The sequence below is a fragment of the Pleurodeles waltl genome, chromosome 1_2 (genome assembly GCF_031143425.1).
Source record: "Pleurodeles waltl isolate 20211129_DDA chromosome 1_2, aPleWal1.hap1.20221129, whole genome shotgun sequence".
NCBI classification, from domain to species: Eukaryota; Metazoa; Chordata; class Amphibia; order Caudata; family Salamandridae; genus Pleurodeles; species Pleurodeles waltl.
Genome location: NC_090437.1, coordinates 319,365,114 through 319,387,106, shown reverse-complemented (window position 1 = coordinate 319,387,106; position 21,993 = coordinate 319,365,114).

Sequence of the window (21,993 nt, the reverse complement as noted above, 5' to 3'; positions counted from 1 at the left end):
CAAACACATCTAGTACACAGCTTTATTAAGATAAACAGAGCTTTAATCACTGTATCATCAAAAAGGAATAACAAATATTTATGGTAGCTGCTCCAATAATCAGCGCCGTGAGAGCGATAAGTGGCATAGGTGAACATTGTGTACTGGTGATTACTAAAATAAAAAATCTAGTAACAATGCTGACTTTCGTAGTGTAATATTTTTCAGAGAGACTCAAAATTTAAATCAGTTAAATCTCTGCAGTTCATTTGTGAACCAACATGTCATTATATCTTATCATGTAGAGTTCAGTGGACTGCCTGCCAAATGGCGCGCAGGCCTCTTAACTAGCTTTGCTGTCTCTGGTTGACCACATATATAGGTTTCCACCTTATGTTTTTTAACATTTATGGCCCAAGCCACTTTGGTATAAAAAATGTTGATGCCATGTCCTTGTAGTCTCATTTCACATTTACAGAATAAAGCAAACGAGCATTCTCCATGTGTGTGTTTCTCTGTTTGCTTCTGCATCTCTGAAAATCAGCAAAATAGAAATGTTGTTTATGGTGTTGTTTACTCTATTAATCTGTTGTATTAATGTGCCTTCCTCACGAGGAAGCCATGCTTAGAATGTTTCGGTTTTTGTAACATTCAAGGTCCTTTGATTGAGCCTTTTCTAGCGACTGTCTATTGTATTTCTGTCTTATGTAAATGTCATGTCATGTCATTTCCTTTACTTCCTATGCACTCCTCTTTAATATTATGCAGCAAAGGAGGTGTTTACTAGATGTATCATATTTAATGCATCACGTGTACTTAAACATTTATTGGTTTATGTGAATGTATCTTTGCTAATCCAGACAAATTATGTCATGTCTCACTATACTGAGCGGCTCATTATGTGTTCGGTGGACGGTTTACAACGTTAAACAAATTTCTGACGGGGACAATGCCGCCACACAGGCTACCTCCCCGCCGGCCCGATTAAGAGTTCCCCGCTAGGTCAGTGGGTGGAAACCTGAGTTTCCGCCCACTGGCCTGGTGGGAAACAGCCTACAGCATTGTCTCCGGCTCATAATCGAGCCAGCGGCAATGCTGTAGGGCGCAGAGTGCACCAGCACCCTCGCTATGTTAATTGTCTGCAAAACAGACAGTGAATATTGTGAGGGTGCTGGCCAGAGGGGGCCCTGCACTGCCCTTGCCAAGTGCACCTGGTCTCTGCAAGTCTTTTCATGGCAGTGGTACCACCATGAAACCGATGGTGGAGAACAAGGTCGTAATCCCTGGCAGATTAGGACAGCTGCCATCTCCAGACCTCTGGGATCTCTGATTCTGGCAGAGCTGCAGTTCCCTGGAAGCCCAACTGCCAGGGTTTCTGTATACAGGCCTGTAAATCTTGGTCTTATCCCGTCATGGACTTTGCATTCAAAGACCCTGGTCAAATTTAAAACACTATTTACTGAGGGTGCTTGTTTACTTTTCTTTCTCTGACTTCAAAGTGAGGGGATGTATGTGACAATCTTGCTGTCTTCTGGTGTAGGAAAGAGTTTGTTTTTAGCACACAATAACATTTAAATGAATTGTGTAAGTATTTCAGAATATGTTAGAATTAGGAACACAAATCAAGCACATTTCTTGTTATTTCTGAAGTGAGTTGGACACAAATACTTTAATATGATCAAAACAAATCATACACTAGGTAATGCAAATTCCACACATTTTCATCTGTGCACTGTTTAGTTTTATTAGTAAAGTGGAATGTCTGTGCAAATGTAATGATCATTTTAATTGAAAATGTGTTGCCTGTAATGGCAGTATGCTACCACACCATTAATACTCAACTCTACTCTGCACCACTCCAGTCCACTGCACTCTACTCTGCATGACTCCACTTTACACCATGCTACTGAGTTCTGCACCAGTCCACTCTATATCATTGCACTCTATGCACATCACACTACGCCTTTCTACTCTACCCTGTACCACTCTACTCTATGCAAATGCACTCTTCGCCACTCTACTCTACACCACTGCACTCTTTGCCACAGTGCTCTACACCACTCCAGTCTAGGTCATACCAGTCTACTCTGCACAACTCTACTCTGCACCATTGTACTATACACCACTCTGCAACACCACACTCTACAACACTGCACTCTATGCCAATACACTCAATACCAATGCACTTCACTCTGTAACACTCAACATTAGGCCCCTGCACTCTACACCAATCCACTATATGCCACTCCAATCTACTCTGCACCAATGCACTCTATGCCACTGCACTCTACACCACTCTTCTCTACACAATTACACTCTATGCCACTCTACACAACTGCACTCTACCCTGCACCACTCCACTCTATGCCACTTCACTCTACTCTGAAACAATGTATTCTACACCACTGCACTCTACAGCACTCTACTCCATTCTGAGCCACTGCACTCCATGCCACTCCATTCTATGCCACTCTACTCTTAACCAATTCACTCTTTGCCAATGCACTCTTGTCACTGCACTCTATGCCACTGCTCTCTATACCACTCTATTCCACTCTACACCACTGCACTCTGACACTCTACTCTGCAACACTGCACTCTCAGCCACTAAACTCTACGCCACTCTATTCTGCACTATTCCACTGTATGCTACTCCACTCTGCGCCACTCAACTCTATGGCACTGTACTCTACTCTTTACCACTCTATGCTACTCTACTCTGCACCACTCTATGCCACTGCACTTTATGCCACTTGACTCTACTTTGCACTCCACACCACTGCACGCTATGTCATTCAACTCTACTTTGTGCCACTGCCCTCTGTAGAACTCAACTGTATGGAACTCCAATCTGCATCACTCTATGCCACTGCACTGTACACCACTCTACTCTGTTGTGAGGACCTCTTGGATCCGAGTTGGTTCCCCCATTTTAGTAGATTTGTTTTATATACACGTGCTGCATTGCTTTTAGCAATTACATCTTCCACACTTTCCCTGTATGATATTCTAAGGAATACACTGCACAAACTGCTTGTTTAGGTAGCCTTTCCTCAATACGTAATCAGAGCATTTTGTTCAAGGCTAAGAACACTGTGCACAATATCCTGGCTCTTGAGTTACCCATTCATGAGAGAGCTTCTAATATCCAGATATAGCATTACATCTGAATTTTGCCTCCAATGCAGTGTGGGTTTATTATACAGTATGAATGATGCTCTGATCCGGAAGGGGCATTCCAGCTCTGACAATCTTGGGATGAATGCTGTAATCAACATGCAGCTTTACTGGCACTAATGTTCCAGCTTCCCGAGAGGATTGCCATCCACAATGATGGCCTACTCTTGACACTGTCACAGGTATGGGGCTAAAGCCGATTTCTTATCTTGGCCCAGGCAGAAGGGTATAACTGCTATGCTCTCAGTATAGTCTTAGGGTGAAATAGGAACCTATAAAACCTCTAGAACACAGTTACCATGATTAGATTATTCTTTGTCTTTACAATGTTCATAATGCTGGCTACTTTCCTTTGTTCCATCTGCCTAATTATTGCAGCTCATTCTATTGATGTAAAATTACAATTGTTTAAATATGTGTATTGAAAACATATCTTGTATCTCTCTTGTGTTTTGCCTGGGCATGCATAAGTAATACAATGAAAGGGTGAGATCTGTTTCCATGACTTCCCTGGGGAGTCAGAGTATCATGTTTAGGTTGCCAGAACCACGTTTTACCCCGCAGAGTTGGGGGTGTAAGTGAGGCACTGTGAGCCAGCCAGGAATTGGGCTGACAGTTTAAGATGGACTGGAAGTACTCAGTTACCCACATTCTGAAGTTCTGCCGTCCTAAATACACAATCCTATTGTCTTAGTATGAACCGTATAACATGGGGCCACCAACATTCATAGGTGAGGTACTTATTTTATGGGTCTCCTAAGTAGTTTTCTCTTGTGTGCCCAAGATGCCCCATTCACCGTAGGACAAAGACTTCCATGGTGTTAGGAATAATATTCCCTCAGCATTAGAGGAAGCACCTATATTTGTCTGTAGGTTGTTGAATCTTGAGCCTTAAAAGGATACCCCACTTTAGTACTTTCCTTCTCTGAATTTCATAACTAAAATTGTGAATCCAGCTAATATTCTTGTTAACATCTACTTAAAACCACACATGCTGTTGCACAACATTTATGTTATGTTTACTTTGGCTGCTCCCATCTGTTTTCTCCCCTCCCTGTTCCCATCAAATGGTTTATTCTATAAAACGTTAAAGGGAATTTATTTAGAGTGCTGTAATCAGATTCTGTCAGAGCAGGAGTCAGCTGTGAAGAGGCACATCTGGGAATGCAATTGATGCATAATTAAACTAATTCTTCTCCATACTTTGATGCCTCCACAATTATCTGTACTTTGTACAATGGCGACAAGGATGGAACAGCTGTGCAGGGGACCACTTTGCATTCCCATCCCTGTGGCATCATTAGAAGTTATTGCTTACTTTTTGCCTCAACAGCTGTGAAAGTTCTTGCCTACCTGTTGCCTTAACAGCTGTGAAACTTATCATCAGTTGGACGGTAGGTACTGTTGGATTGTACCTGCCAGGACTTTCTATCATACACAGCACTGATGTGAAATTATAACTAACTCTATGCTTACCAGCCTGCATGTTTGTATGGCGCAGCATGGTATTTGAATGTGACAGTTATTGCTCTGAAGGTACTACTGATGACAGTTTACGTTATTAATGCAACATTCATCAGTGGGATATACTCATTAAAGTGCCGCTGGTGTACTTACTCAGCTAAGTTTTGTATTCAGCTTGTGTGGCCCTTGAAACCTTTCTCCTTAGCTGTAAGCAATCCTGCTTTCCCGAAGTGGCATACATGGCTGGCTTTGCCTGAGCCGCTTAATTACCATTCCAGGATTAGGCCATGTTATAGGTTCATTAAGCGAATGCCCCACAAAGGTGCCACACACCCTGCCCAAGAGTTTACAGGGTGATGCAATCCTGAGCCGTGACCTTGGCACTTCGGGAATCTGCATGGCCGGCTTACGGGATTTCTACAATCAGCAGAGCAGGTTTTCAACTTCAGCTGCATATAATATACTTTAACCGCTACTCAGCGAGGCAATCCCAAGCCGCCTACAGCATGAAAGGCGAGGTTCATTTTGACTAAATTATTAAATGGTAATTTGTTTAAATGAATAACTACTGAGCAATGTTGATTCTGGTACTGATATAGGAAAAAGTGTAAAAAAAATTAACTTTACATTCTGCCCTTACTCACTATAAATTAAGAAAATGACTGCAGCAAATATGAGTCAGCCAACACCATTTTTAAATCAGGTAGGAGAACCAGATATTCTATGGGACAGATGGATAAAATATTGTCACTCGTACTTGATTGCTACTGGGGGAGAAAAGTTTTCTTCAAAAGGAAAATACCACATACTATTACATAACTTAGGGTTACAAGGGTGGAAAGTTTATAAAGACATAGCAGAACAAAACAGTGATAACATTGGAGATGATGATGATGAAGGTGAAGGAGATGTATTTAGAACTACTTTAAGAAACTGGAGGCTCATTGTAAGGAAATAATACATTTGGTACTCGAGAGACCCAATTTTTTATATGGGCAGCAGATAAGAGTGAAAAAATAACCTCATACATTGCCACTTTAAGAGGATTGTCAGCAACATGTGAATTTGGTTTTCATATGGATTCTTTGATTAGAGACCAATTAGTCCATTGTACAAATAATCACAAGGTTCAGCAGAAAGTTCTAACAAAAACCCTGATCTTGAGAAAGCAATAAACATAGCTAAGAGTATAGAGCACATAGCTATATTTGTCAAAGAAAAGAAATCAACCAAAAAAGATAATAGAGATAAGTGTTATTACTGATGATGATAATGTTTGTAAAATTCATGATGAAAAACATGTAAAGCAAAAATCTAAAAACGATAAATATAAATGTTATAGATGTGAAAATGCTAACCATCTTGTTACCTACCCAAAATGTCCTGCTAAGGATATTAGATGTAGAAAATTTAATAAAACTGGGCAGTATGCCAAAATGTGCATAGTAACAGATACAGCGAAATCATACATGTAGTTAAAACTGATAGTTATGAATTAAAATAAAGTGACAAATTAATCTTTTAGGTTCACCATCAAGAAGAGAATGAAAGAATGACACATCCCTCTTGTGAGACTCTATTAGATGGAAAGAAAATTAAAGTATTTTCAGATTCTTGCTTACCATATACATTGATTGATAGTCAAACATTTCATGAATGTTTCAATTGCAATCTAGAGAGTCCTGATGGGCTTCCAGGGGAGATATAACAGAGACCCCATTCCACTTGAAGGCATGGTGAGAATGTGAATATCCTTTAAAGACATACACACTGTAGGAAAGACTTATGCCACCAAAAAGGGGTGTAATCTTCTAGATTGGAAGCCTCAGGCAATCTGGGCATAACTTTAAATCCTAACAATGAAGAAGAAGTCCTACTGGTAGATAGATCACTAGTTGGAAGGGATATTTGTGAAGATTATCCAGAAGTGTTCTCTGATACATTGAGAATGTTAAAAAATGACGTACACAAATTTAAATTAAAAACAGATATGGCTCCTATTGTACAGAAAACCGGATCTATTCTCCTCTTGATGAGTGAACCATTAAGAGAAGAATTAAAGAGATTAGAAGAGCAAGGGGTCATAGAGGCTGGGGAGGGATCAGCATGATTGGCACCCATTGTAATAACCTCAAAAAAAGGGAAAGACCATGTGTCTTTGTGTGGATCTAAGAAGTTTGAATGCTAACATGTGAAAAGACAGGCATCCTCTTCCTAAAATCAATGAGATGTTGAGTGTTATACATGATGCCAAGTACTTCAGTGTTTTAGATCTTTCCTCAACGTACCATTAGGTAGTACTTCATCTGGATTGTCAAATACTGACAGCCTTTACCACACCTTTCGGAACATATACGTTCTTGAGAATACTGTTTGGGCTAGCATTTGCAGCTGCGGCATTCAGGGGAATCATGTATCATGTTCTGGAAGGGGTGAAAAGATGATTGTTTTCAAGATGATATTCTGGTTTATGGGTCCAGTGAAGAAGAACACAATCTTAGAAGGGTTTTAGAAAAACTTAAGGATGTTGGTCTTACCATCAAGAAGAGCAAAAGCAAAATAGGAGTTGCTTCTGTAGAATTTCTGGGTCACACCCTGTCAAGTGAAGGCATGAAACTGAAAACTGATTTAATTTAATCAGTTGTTAAGGCTCCGATCCCTACTAATAACGAAAAGGTCAATTCGTTCTTAGGTCTGGCAGAATACATGTTTAAATTTATACAAAATGTTTCTGATTTAATTCAACCTATCAGGTCTCTACTAAAGAAAAATATCCGCTTTGATTGGGTACAGGAACATACCAACACATTTAATAGTATCAAGGCAGCCATTACATTAGCCCTATGAATTGGAAATTTCAATAGCAAACTAGGCCTTATACTTACTACTGATGCAAGTAATACAAAATTAGGGACCACTCTTTCTCAGATGAGGGGAAGCAAAGAAAGGATAATTGGTTTTGTATCTAGAACTCTCAAAGAAGCAGATATAAATTATTCTACCATCGAAAAAGAAGCCTTAGCATGTTTTTGGGCCACTAATCATTTTAAGCATTACTTAAGGAGTTTGCTTTTTCTGTTAGGACAGACCACAAACCAACAATTCCTGTCTTTTCTAAAAGGAGATTTGGAGAAAAACACACATAAAATCAGCAAATGGATATTGAGCCTGCAAAGATTTAGATTAAGATTAAGATTTAACATTAAGTATGTTCCTGGTGCAAATAATTCAGCGGCAGATTTCTTATCTCGTCTACCCCTTGACAAAACTGATAAAGACATTGAACAAGAACATCAAATCATGTAAGTAAATATCCCTGCCATTTTGAAATCTAAAAGTCATACAACAGAGGATAAAACATTAAAATCAGTCAAAGCAATGACCATTAAGGAGTGACCTAAGAAATATGGTGAACAAACCTTAGAATTACAACTTTATTGGAATGGAAGCAAATAATTATCCTTGGATTGTAAAAGTATTTTAAGATCAGAAAAGATTGCACCCTGAGACACAATAAGGGAAGGCATATGTGAAATAGCACATGAAGGTCATTTGGGAAGAAATCTCACCAAAAGCAAAATAAGAGCTGATTTTTGTTTTTCCTGAATGGATCATTCAACAGAAAATTTTGTTAAAAAATTATCATGCATGCAGTCTCAGTGACAAATCCAAGTACACTAGAACAACAACTCTAGTACATGTGGAGGTACCTGGGAAAAATTAGGACTTGACATTATAGGACCTATGCACATGTCAGGTTTATATGAGAAATTAATTATTGTCTTAGTTTACCTTTTTTCTAAAGAGATCATTAGAAAGTTTCAATACTAAAACCGTAATATGTTTTATCTGATGTATTTGTTAATGAGGGTATTTCAAGTACTCTTAACACAGATAATGAGGTTCAATTTGTATCTGAATAAATGAAGGAATTCATATAAAGTCTGTCTATTAAACACATTAAAACACCTCTGCATTGTTGTAGAGCTAATGGTCCAGTAGAATGCACCAATAGAATGTTAAAGGATTCTTTGCAATTGGCAATGGCTTCATCCAAACCCTTTATCGAATCCATGAAAGATATGCTGTGGTCATATCATATCACCCAAATAGTTTAATGGGAGTTTCACCACTCACCTTATTAAGAGGTTGTAAACCAGGATCTAAACTGACCCCTAATTGGGTTTTTGAAGATAAAACTACTCAAGTGGATACAAAGATATGAAACAAATAATTCTAAGCAATGAAATAAAGTACAAGTAAAGGTATGATAAACACAATGGGGCACTAAGCAACAAAAATGGAAAAAAGGGCAGTGGGTTCTTGTTAAGAAACCCAGCAGCAGTTACAACAAATTTCTACAAGCCCAAAAAAAAGGAGTAAAAAAATGTATGTGATAATTAAAGATTGGCGCATGTGGAGTACGGAAAGACTATCTCCATGCACCAACCAGGGTGAGCTTAATGGTAATGCTCAATCCAATCACAATGTATCAGGAGACCTGATAAAACGATTTAAAGGAAAGTACGTCCTCTTGTATGGCAATTTGTGTTAGAAATAGGGTCTTTGGTTGGCAGTCAGGTTACCCCCGGTCCAAGCAATTACCCTCACTCTAGTCAGGGTAAAAGAGAATCACCCTCAGCTAACCCCTCCTTACCCCCTTGGTAGCTTGGCACGAGCAGTAGACGTAACTTCAGAGTGCTAGGTGTAAAGTATTTGTACCAACACACACAGTAACTTCATGAAAGCACTACAAAATGACACAACACAGGTTTAGAAAAATAGAGAATATTTATCTAAACAAAACAAGACCAAAATGACAAAAATGGACAATACACAAGTCAAGTTATCAATTAAAAAGCAAATAGAGTCTTCATGTAGTTTTAAACACACACTAACACTGTTACCGTGAAAATTTACCTTGGGTGCGTCAAAAATAACCCCGCACAGGCGAGTGTGCATCGAAAAGGGCTTGCAATGTGTCAATTTCACTCACGAGCGAGACCTTGCATCGTTTCTCCTTTCATCGGGTCAGGGCGCGTTGTTTCTTCTCTCCGGAGGAGAGTGATGTGTTGATACGGTCAGCACTCTCCGGTCCGGGCAGTCCTTGGGTTGTTTTTACACGCCCTGCAGTGTTTGCGTTGGAATCCCAGCCGCATGATGATCTGAAAACCACGCAGCCCTGGATGCGATCTTACCGGCCTCCGTCAGCGATGCTGCGCATTGTTTCTCCACCTTTGTGCATCGATTCTTCGGTTGCGTTGAAGGCGAATATCGATTTTCAGCTGCAAAGGCGGAAGCGCGTCGATTTTTCAGCTGCAGATCGGAGTTGCATCGATCTTTTCCTCGCACGGTGCTCTGTGCGTGGATTTCATCCTCTTAGACTGCCAGCTTCACGTTTCAGCATCCCAGGAGCTGGATGGGCACCACAGGGCAGAGTAGGAGTCTCTCCAAAGACTCCAGGTGCTGGCAGAGAGAAGTCTTTGCTGTCCCTGAGACTTAAAACAACAGGAGGCAAGCTCTAAATCAAGCCCTTGGAGATCTTCACAAGATGGAAGGCACACAAAGTCCAGTCTTTGCCACCTTACTCTGACAGAAGCAGCAACTGCAGGATAGCTCCACAAAGCACAGTCACAGGTAGGGCAGCTCTTCGTTTCCAGATGTGTTCCAAAGTCTGTGGTTTTGGGTGCCCTTCTTATACCCAATTTCTCCTTTGAAGTAGACCTACTTCAAAGCAAAGTCTCACTTGAATGTGAAATCCTGCCTTGCCCAGGCCAGGCCCCAGACACTCACCAGGGGGTTGGAGACTGCCTTGTGTGAAGGCAGGCACAGCCCTTTCACATGTGAATGACCACTCCTCTCCTCCCTCCTAGCACAGATGGCTCATCAGGAAACGCAGACTACACCCCAGCTCCCTTTGTGTCACTGTCTAGTGTGAGGTGCAACCAGCCCAACTGTCAAACTGATCCAGACAGGGAATCCACAAACAGGCAGAGTCACAGAAATGGCCTCAGCAAGAAAAAGCTCACTTTCTAAAAGTGGAATTTTCAAACACGAAATCTCAAAATCAAGTTTACTAAAAAGATGTTTTTTTAAATTGTGAGCTCAGAGACCCCAAACTCCACATGTCCATCCGCTCCCAAAGGGAATCTACACTTTAATCAGATTTAAAGGTAGCCCCCATGTTAACCTATGAGAGGGACATGCCTTGCAACAGTGAAAAACAAATTTAGCAATATTTCACTGTCAGGACATATGAAACACATTAGTATATGTCCTACCTTAACCATACACTGCACCCTGCCATTGGGGCTACCTAGGGCCTACAGTAGGGGTGTCTTACATGTAAGAAAAGGGAAGGTTTAGGCCTGGCAAGTGGGCACACTTGCCGAGTCAAATTTACAATTAAAACTGCACATACAGACACTGCAATGGCAGGTCTGAGGCATGATTACAGAGCTACTTAGGTGGGTGGCACAACCAGTGCTGCAGGCCCACTAGTAGCATTTGATTTACAGGCCATGGGCACCTCTAGTGCACTGTACTAGGGACTTACTAATAAATCAAATATGCCAATCATGGATAAACCAATTACATACACATTTTGTAAAGGAGCACTTGCACTTTAGCACTGGTTAGCAGTGGTAAAGTTCCCAGAGTAACAAAAACAGCAAAATCAGAGTCCAGCACACATCAACAACCTAGAAAACAGAGGCAAAAAGTTAAGAGAGACCACGCCAAGGATGAAAAATCTAAGAATGTGATTATGTAATGAAATAATGTTCATCTTATCAATGTTCTTGTTATACTGATTTGCTGTTTTTCTAGCATATATAGGAGCAGATTTATGAAAAGTGGTGTTGCACCTAGTTCAGCACCCCTTTTTCTAGCACCCCTTAGCGCTCCCCTAACGCCACCATGGAGGTAGTTAGGGTGACTAGCGTCATAATATTTTACGCTAGTCCAGTGCTTTGCAGGATTAGCGTCATTATGACTAATCCTGAAAAGCACTCAGAGGCCAATTGAAATCAATGGGGGCCTCTTTGTAATGCCTGCAATTAAATAGATTCATTTGCGCCATTTTTATGGCCCTCTAGCACCAGAACGCCCCCCTTGCATACATTATGCCTGGCACAGGCATAATGTGGCACAAGGGGTTACAGAGTGGCGCAATACAACACTTTGTAAATATGATGCAGCGTTTTTCCCCTTCCAATGCCTACACAGAGACACCATCAAAGTCACCACCAGCTCCCAAGACACTATCGACAACACTGAACACATCCACTTCCTCATCCACATTAGCAACAACTCCACCCTCAGAGTTAAACTAATCTACACCCGGACCATGCCCCGCCTTCTGCGACACCACCGCCGACAGCATCAGCTCGCAAGCCCTCACCTCCACAGACTACATCATCCTCTGTGATTTCAACTTTCACTTAGAAAACCCACAAGACCACAACCCTACCTCCCTCATATTCAACCTCACCAACCTCGGACTCAAACAACTGGTCACCGCACTCACCCACTCAGCAGGACACACGCTCGATGCAATTTTTACCTCAAGCCAACACATAGCCTACACCCATACCACCGAACTCCTCTGGACTGACCACCGCTGCGTCCACTTCTCCTTCACCAAACCCCCCACACACTACCATCAACACACCACACCCTACCGCATGTGGGACAAGATCCCCACAGAACGACTAAACTCCCAACTGGCCCATAACCTCCCCACACCAACGACCCTAACACAGGAGCACATAACCTCTCCAAATGGATCACTACCTGTGCAGACACACTAGCCCCCCTCAGAAAACACATCGCCACCCGCAAAATCTAGAACGCCCCATGGTTCACCCCTGAACTCCAAGACTCCAAGCGCAAATGCCGCCAAGCTGAGAAAATATGGAGACTAGAACCTTCCACAACCAACTTCTCCACCCTCAAAACTACCATTCGCACCCATCACCAACTCATACGCACCGCCAAAAGAGATCACTACAAGTCTCACCTTGACAACAACTTTCAAAACAGCAAAGAACTCTTCACCATCATCAATGAACTTGCCAAACCCAAAGCCAGCAACATTGACCCCACACACACACAGCCCCTATGTGACGCCCTTTCCAACCACTTCCTCCACAAAATCCTGGACATCCACAACAACTTCATACCACACACACCCACCACACACACCCCTCACTCACCCAACCCTACCCCCACTCAGGACCCCCCCACCACACTCTCCACATGGACCCCCACCACACACGAAGAAACCGAAAAAAACATGAACTCCATCCACTCCGGTTCCCCCTCCGACACCTATCCACACCGCATCTACAACAAAGCTAGCCCAACTATCGCCCCCATACTCTACAACATAATCAACTCCTCTTTTGACTCCGCCACCTACCCAGACCCCTGGAAGCACGTGGAAATCACCACTCTCCTAAAAAAAAAAAAGCCGACCCAGAGATCCTCTCCAACTACCGCCCCATCTCCCTCCTCCCTTTCCCAGCCAAGGTTGCAGAGAAATTAGTCAACAACCGCCTATCCCACTTCCTCGAAGCAAACAACACTCTTGACCCCTCACAATCTGGGTTCCGCAAGAACCACAGCACAGAAACCGCCATCATCGCATGCACTGACGATATCAGGACCAAAGTCGACAAAGGTGAGACCGTCGCACTGATCCTCCTAGACCTCTCCGCAGCCTTTGAAACCGTCTGCCACCACACACTCCGCACACGCCTTCACAACATAGGAGTTCGCCACAAAGCCTTAGACTGGCTCACCTCCTTCCTCACCGACCGGACCCAGAGAGTTCGCCTTCCGCCCTTCCACTCCAACACTACCAAGATCACCTGCGGAGTCCCCCAAGGGTCCTCCCTCAGCCCCACACTCTTCAACATCTACATGATCCCCCTAGCCAACATCCTCTGAGCACACTGAATCACTATCCTCTCCTATGCAGATGACTCATCCTCTCCCTCACCCGCAACCCCACCACCGCCAAAACCAACCTACACGCCGCTCTCCTCGACACCGCCAACTGGATGACCACTAACCACCTCAAGCTCAACTCAAACAAAACCGAGATCATCATCTTCGGACCCAACAAAACCACGTGGGACGACTCCTGGTGGCCCACCGCCCTAGGCCCCGCACCCACCCCCGCAAACCACGCACGCAACCTCGACATCATCCTCGACCCCTCCCTCTCCATGACACAGCAAATCAATGCTCTAACCTCCTCCTGCTTCCACACAGTCCGCACTCTAAAAAAATCCTTCAAATGGATTCCCCCAGAAACCAGAAAGACAGTCACCCACGCACTCATCAGTAGCAGACTGGACTACGGTAACGCCCTGTACACCGGCACCACACTCAAACTCAAACGCAAACTCCAGAGAATCCAGAACACAGCCGCACGCGTCGTCCTTGGCCTCCCCCGCCACGAACAAATCTCACCACACCTCAAATCTCTTCACTGGCTCTCCATAGACAAGAGAATCACATTCAAGATCCTCATCCACACACACAAATCCCTCCACAACACCGGCCCAACCTACCTCAATGAAAGAGTTAACTTCCACACTCCCACACGCAACCTCCGATCAGCCGACCTCACCCTAGCCACAGTCCCCCGCATCCAACACACCACCACAGGAGGCAGGTCCTTCTCCTACCTCGCCCCCAAAACCTGGAACTCCCTCCCCACCGACCTTCGCAAAACCAAAGACCTACTCGTCTTCAGAAAGAACCTCAAGACATGGTTGTTCAATCAGTGACCCTCCCTGTCCCCCCCCCTCCACCAGCGCCTTGAGACCCTCACGGGTGAGTAGCACGCTCTACAAATTATTTTGATTGAGTGATTGATTAGCGTAAAAAATTACACAAATGTGGCATTGGAATGGCGCAAGGCCAGTATAAATCTGGCCCATAATGCTGTAATATATTATATCTTATGTATTACTTTTCATGTTATATGCCCATGTTTCTTCCTCACTCCACTTTCCCCTTTGTTCCTTAGATATTTATATATACATTTTCCTATTTTCATTTGTAGTGGTGTAATAAAAAGAAGTGTTATAATCTTATATGAAATTCTAGGTATTTTATATATATGTAAGGAGATATGTTATGTTTACTTTGGTTGCTTTCGTCTGTATTCTCCCCTCCCTGTTCCCATCAAGTGTTTTATTCAATAGAACTCTCGAGGGATTTCATTTAGAATGTTGCGATCAGATTCTGTCAGAGCAAGAGTCAGATGTTAAGGTGTGTATCTGGGAACGCAATTGATGTATAATTAAACAAATTCTTCTCCATACCTCACTGCCTCCAGTATTATCTTTATTTTTTACAATTTAATTCCAAATGGGCTACCTAATGGGGGTGGAGATGCTATCTTTGTGTTTGGGGCACACAATGCGTAGCAGACTCAAATATTTTACTCATGGGTCAATTCTCCTATAGTCAATGCCAACACAAATACATTTCATGCATACACTTTGGCCAACCCACCAAGCCAATATAGACCATACCAACACTTAGAAATGCCCTTAACATATCAGGAACATGAAAACCAGTTCCAAGACATCCTACCACACATTATAGACACATTAGATTGGGTCCCCTCAGCAATTAAGGGCCACAAGGCCAGTTTGAGCTGGCTTCACTTCAGATCCAAACATACAAAACTTAGCAGTGGGTGATTTGTGCCTCTAATATCATCATTTAGTCAGATTATATAGACACTTAACACAATTTGTTATGCACACCTTAACAACCGCACCAGTGAGGGCTACTCAAGCTGTCCAACCACAATTGGCTACACCAGGGATTAACCCAGTGATGGTTAATGCTTTTAGAGGTAATGTACCCACTAGATGGGAGGAAATTCCATTTTGGATTGCTCAAAAAACAAACCGTTTTGAAGCAGTACTTCCCCATATGGGACCCCATGATAGACATAAAATTCTCACAATGTGCCTGTCACTTGCATTGGTTCCCTCAATTGTTGACTGTGCCACTTGGGGTGCAGTCTTTGCTGCAATATATGCCAAAACTAATCGTACACAATCACTTACTGTTTTGCCAAATGCATTAAAGAAGATTCAAAATGAATACCGGGCTGTCCCGTCCCTGGACTTGAGGATGAAATTAATTTGGAATTTTGCCATGCATAAGTTGCGATAATTTAGGGACCAGACCAAGTAAGCCAGAGCTTCAGGTAGTCCTGAAAAGGATAATACCAAGCAAGCACCAGAGTCTTCTAAAAAACTATGGTAAAAAAACAAAGAACAAATAAAGATAAAACAAAATCATGGGAAGAATCTCCGCTACTGGAGAGCTCTCAAAACTTTTATAATTTACATGACGATGATAACTTAAAACAGCCAGTGATACGCCCCCTTCTCGTTCATTTTAGGACTCATCCGACAAACGGTCTGAGAGAGCGAGGTGGTCAGATCGCAGACAAGAAGATTTTGTGAAACCAAAAAAGGACTCACAATTTTCATCTGACATCGTCATAAAAAAGGAAGAAAAACTTCCACAAAAGAAACCCAAATTCAAAAAGAAGAAGATTGCTGAAATTTCAATGAAATATGCAGCACATACAGAGAACATACAGAGTTGAAGCCCCAGATCAGCGAGTCGCCCCTCCAGACAATGTGAATAAATTGAATAGGACCTAAAGCACATAATTAAAGTAATTTTCTGGGAAACCCAAACAGTTATGACATTCTCTTGGCTGAAAAGGATTGGCCACCTGAGTTTGTCAGAACTCTTCCTCATGGGGTGTGGTGAATCCATATTAGTTTTTATTGGGAAGCAGGAGATTAGCTTAGCCCTTTGGCTTGCAGGCCTGTGCCCCATCACCTAGTGATTTTTTAACCTACTTACTGTGCTCTGTTTTAAACCATTTACCTTATTATGTCTTTTAAGATGGCTGCCATTGTAATGGTTATAAAAATGTCTTGATTTGTGTTATCAGTGCCACTCTGTGAAGGTGTCACTAATGGCATCAAAATCAAGTGATGTACGTAGGTATTCACATCATGTCCCTTTCATACTTACGTGTGACAGGAACATAATGTACTTTTGGTAGGAATTATTTACATAATTGCCGCCACAACTCTGCCCCCTTATTATTGGAACATACCTTCAACATGGGGTCCTATGTGATCCACATAAATACATCTCACACAGACAAGGTTATCAGAGGGATTCCTACCAGATGTCATCTATGCCTTTCATGCTACAAGCTGCCTGCTGCAGAATTCAGCCTTTGTGTCCCCACGGAGTCTGACCCACACCTCATTCCAAGGAAACGAGGGTTGGGGGGTACTTCTCCTGAACATAGTACTGGCAGATTAGGTTTATCATACCTAGCTCTCATTAGGGTAGAGATTAGGTTCTCTGTGCTAGGGATTTTATATTTCATGTTTATTGCCAGATGGTGGAGGTCTTTGTATTTACGACTTTCATCTTTACAATCATGCTTTTTTTATTATGCATTATCCTAATCATTGCAGCTCATGCATTCTACAGTAGATTGCAGTCTTTTCAATAAACCCATTGAAAATCTTCCTGCATCTCCTTCATTGCCTGTGTGTGACTGAGACTTCTTGCTAACCAGGGAAAAGAGTAACTTCTGTTCCACCACGGCTCCCCTGAGATGTCACACTCTAGAGTCTATGCGTAAGGTTGCCAGAAATCACCTTTTACTGTTGGGACGACAGTTGCGACTTGTTGTAAGATTGGCTTAGTCCCCTACAAACAAAAGTACTGTCATTCCTTTGCCAACAGTCTTGCTTAGGAGCGAGTCCAATTACGACATGGAGCCACCAACAATGGTATTTTGGCACTAATTTATGGATATTCTGAGTATCTCTGTTTCACACACAACAGGTACCCTAACTACCATTATACAGAGATGTCTGTGGTTTTGAGGATAATCCTCCTCAGCTGAATATGGAGCATCTAACTAGGCTGTAGGTTGTTCAAGCTTGAACTCTCAAAAGGACTTTCTCCCCTTGTGGTATTCAATCTCAGTACCCATTATTTACGTAATATCACTGTGTTTCTCTGTCCTGGTTCCTAAAGAAGTAAAACAAGCTTGTGCTGCTGAATAGAATCCTGCCCAAGTCCCTGCACTACACTGCAACCATGTGGGCTGGGATAAGGACTCGCCTTATCATGTAATACCCTAAGGTCCACCCCGCAAATGCAATCCCAATACCCAATAAAATATGAAGCAAAAGCTCCAATGAGAGAAATTCTCTCACAACTTGAGTACCACGGAGAAATTGAACCCTGTGTATCCCCCATTAATAACTCTTTATTTCCAGTAGCTAAGCAGGATCATTCATATAGAATAGTTTTGAACTGTAGATATTTAACACACATGCACATTTGCAATACAAAATTCACACAGTGTGGCTTTAATGAACAATATTATCTGAAAAAATACAAAATTACCTTGGACATTTCCAATGGGGTTTTCTGCCAAAAGATAGCACCTGAAATCAGGAATCTAACTGCTTTTTCTACGCTCTGCTCTCAGCGAAGTTTTTGTCGGTTCCCTCAGGAGTGTAAAAACAGTCAAGGACTGTTCTCTGTCCTTGTAACATCAATATTGCATGATATTGATGATTATGCATTGTCCTATGTCGGTGACATATACCATACGCACAATGACTTAAACACTCATCTAGCCAGAGTAGATCACATTGTTTTCAGATTTGCTGAACATGGCTACAAGTTCAACTTTGAAAAAAACAAAAATGTCCTTTTTCAGTGTCCTGTTTCTAGGATACAAGCTATCAAATGATGGGAAAAGCCTGGCACCACACTTCTTTGAGAAGTGTGTCCAGTTGGAACCATAAAATACCAATAAAAACTAAGGACCAGATGTAACAAGGTCAGAATTTGCGAGTCTGAAATTGCGAGTCGGTGCGACTCGCATTTTCAGAATCGCAAATCCTGATGCAGAACGGTGTCTCAGACACCGTCTGCGACTCGCTATGGGGTCGCAAAGACCCACCTCATAAATATTAATGAGGTGGGTCGCATTTTGCAACCCCATAGCGAGTCCCTGCACTCACAGCAGGTGCTTTTTCTGCATTTTCTGTATTTTTCTGCTTTTTCAATAAAGCAGTATTTTTTTATTTATTTTGCAGCCCGTTTTCCTTAAAGGAAAACGAGTTGCAAAATAAAAAAAATAACGAAACCATTTGGTTTCGTTTTTTCAGTGTAGGCAGTGGTCCACTGGACCACTGCCTGCTCTGAAAAAACCTTTTTGCCAACATTCACAAAGGGGAAGGGGTCCCATGGGGACCCCTTCCCTTTTGGGAAATGAGTTACCTTCAGTGTGACATTGGTGGTAACTGAGAATTGCTTTGCGACTGCATTCGCGGTCACAAAGCAATTCTGCATTGCGATGCGAGTCGCAAATATGAAGGGAACACCCCTTCCTATTTGCGAGTCGCATTCACAATTTGCGAGTCGGTACCGACTCGCAAATTGTGAATGTGCATCGCAGAAGGCTGTTTGCATGGCGCAGTTTGCACCATGCAAACAGCTTCCTACATCTGGCCCTTAATTCCTTGTTAGGATTCTTTAATTTTGGCAGAACATACATTCCAGATTATGCACAACGCATAAAGCCACTGTACCATTTAATTCTCCCAGACCTTTCAAGTAAACATTGGACACCAGAACATTCACAAATGCTCAGATCACTACAGACTGACATACTTGCAGCCTATGTGTCAATAAAACGAACTAGGTCATCCGGATAATACCAGCTGCCAGTGGATTCACTTATGTTACATTCAATGAAGGTGAATTGGTGCAGATCGCAGATAAATCATATCTCAATTCAAATGCTGAAATGTGTTTTGCGTCCACTGAACAAATGCTGACTCCAGTTCAGGTGGCTGTCATAAAGGCTCAAGGAAATGCATCATTGTTGTTACTCCTGTCCAAGCCTTAGAAGCTGTCACAAAGGCTAGAATTCCAAACACAAAATTGAATTTCACCCAATGCAGCCCCACTTTCCTTATGACCCTTAGCGCCTCCCTAACATCACCATGTGTGCACTGTATGTAAGATGCGGCGCACCATGGGGGTAGTTGGGGAACTACCATCAACATTTTTGCACTAGTTTGGAGCTTTGCAGGATTAACGTCAAAAAAATGAATGGTAATCCTGCAAAGCCCATTGAGACCTACTGTAAACAATGGTGTGCCTCCTTTTAATGCCTGCTCTGAGTAGGGGTTAAAAATGCCAGAAAAAGCAGCGAAGAAATCTCCTAGATTTCCTTGTGTCATTTTTTCAGCCCCCTCTAGCAGGGTTACAAAGTGGCGCAATGCATGCATTGCGCCACTTTGTAAATTTGGTGCTGTGATTATCACCTCGTTGGGCCACATTAGCGTAAAACAAATGCTGCTAATGTGGCGCAAGGAGGCGTTAGGGGCTCTTAAATCTGCCCCTTTCTTTCTTGATCAGTATAAATGCATCATATATACTGATGGTTCAGCTCAGCCTGCTATACGGACAAAACATCAGTACTCTGTGGCTTGCACAGCCGTTTATGGAGTAATGAAGGATGGAGGGTTCCACCCTCAACAAAATTTCATACAGTCTCCAGGGGGCTGCACTGCACAACTGGCTGAACTCAAAGCTTTAATTTTGATACTGGAGTATACGGATTTTGAATTCCCCATTCTTTAAGTAAGGGTAGTACAGCCCTTTAATGAAAACTTGCAGTACTGGTGCCTCAATGAATACAGAGATTCTAAATAAAATACTATCAAGCATAAAGTGCTTTGGGGTAAAAGTGGCAGAGCTTAACGACAGTCTGCCATTGGCTCATGTAACATATACATTGAGTCACCAACATGTTGGAATACACGTTGTAGGGAATTCATTGGCTGAATCTGCAGTTAACACTGCCACTGTAGCTGCAATCACTTGTTCCCACATGAGGGTGGATGAAGAAACCCTGGCAGCCATAAATGCTTTGGCTAATGCACCCCTTTACTAAAAGCATATCCAGCAAGATATTTCTACCACTTAAGTGCCCAAAACATTCCTAATGCAACAATTCCAGGGTTGGGAGATCGGGTGATCCCTAACCAAGACCGCAGATTAGAATGCATTAGAGCTACACATGAGGGGTTGTGTCTGCCAATGCCAGTATGGTGGCTACAGTTTCTCTGCTACCAAAACGCTACTGGTGGCATAGTCTGTACAAACAGACATAGCATCATGTCCTTAGTTGTGAAATTTGCCAACAAATTAAAAGCTCCACCATCAAAAGTCCACCGCAGGCACCCCTCCTACTTTCAAATAAACCACTGCATTGTGTATATCTGGACCATTGTGGCCCACTCAATACAGATGGTGCATTTCAATGTATTCCACTTGCTGTAGATTCTGACTCCAGATTCCTCTGGATGTGGTCACAGTGATCGGCTGATGCTCGCACTGTTATTAATTATTTGCAAGTCTCCAATGGGACAAATGCAGTAGTTGCATTCCACTGAGACCAGGGCCCTGCTTTTGCCTCTAAAGCATACCAGGACACCATGGAAACCCTGGGTGTGGCGGTTCATTATTCCTTGCCCTGCCATCTGAGGCCTATTTGATAGTGGAGAGTTAAAACCGAGACTTAAAGCAATCCTTAGTAGCTAGAGTATTAGGTTCAAGTCACAGCTAGATCCACCACCAGCAATAAATAATCTGCCTAGAAGATCTTTGGGTGTCCGAACCCCATATGAAGTCCTGTTTGGCATCCAGATATATGTCTCAGATCTCAATGGTCATTGCAGTGTGGCCACAGGAACCCCTTTTGACAAAATGAACTTCTCATCATCTTACAGTATCTCTAAGACTTCCAAGATGAGCGTTCTACTGTACATGCTGCCACTGGAGGAGTTAGGGGGCCAACCAGCATCTGCCTGGATGCTGGATTCCAAAAGTTGGGGATCTAGTGCGAGAAAAGATTGCGGTGAAGAAAGAATTTGGCCCATCATACCATACATCAGTACCAGTGTTTGGAATTCAAGGTACCGGAACAGTGCCAGTACTTGCTGGTTTTAAAGACACACGTTTTGTCTTAATTGATCCAGTAAAATTGCATCATGTGGCCTATACTCCACAGTAGGCCCCCAAAGACTCCTGGGTAGTTCCTTAAACCCTCTCACTACCATACAGGTAATACCTCTTAAGTGTTGAAAAACACCAGTGTTGTTTCCCTAGGTTAGGAATTGCAGAGAATGAACATTTGTTCATTCCAGTTACCACTGCAAATACCAGAAGCACACCAGATGTAAGGCTACAATTTTCTCCTAC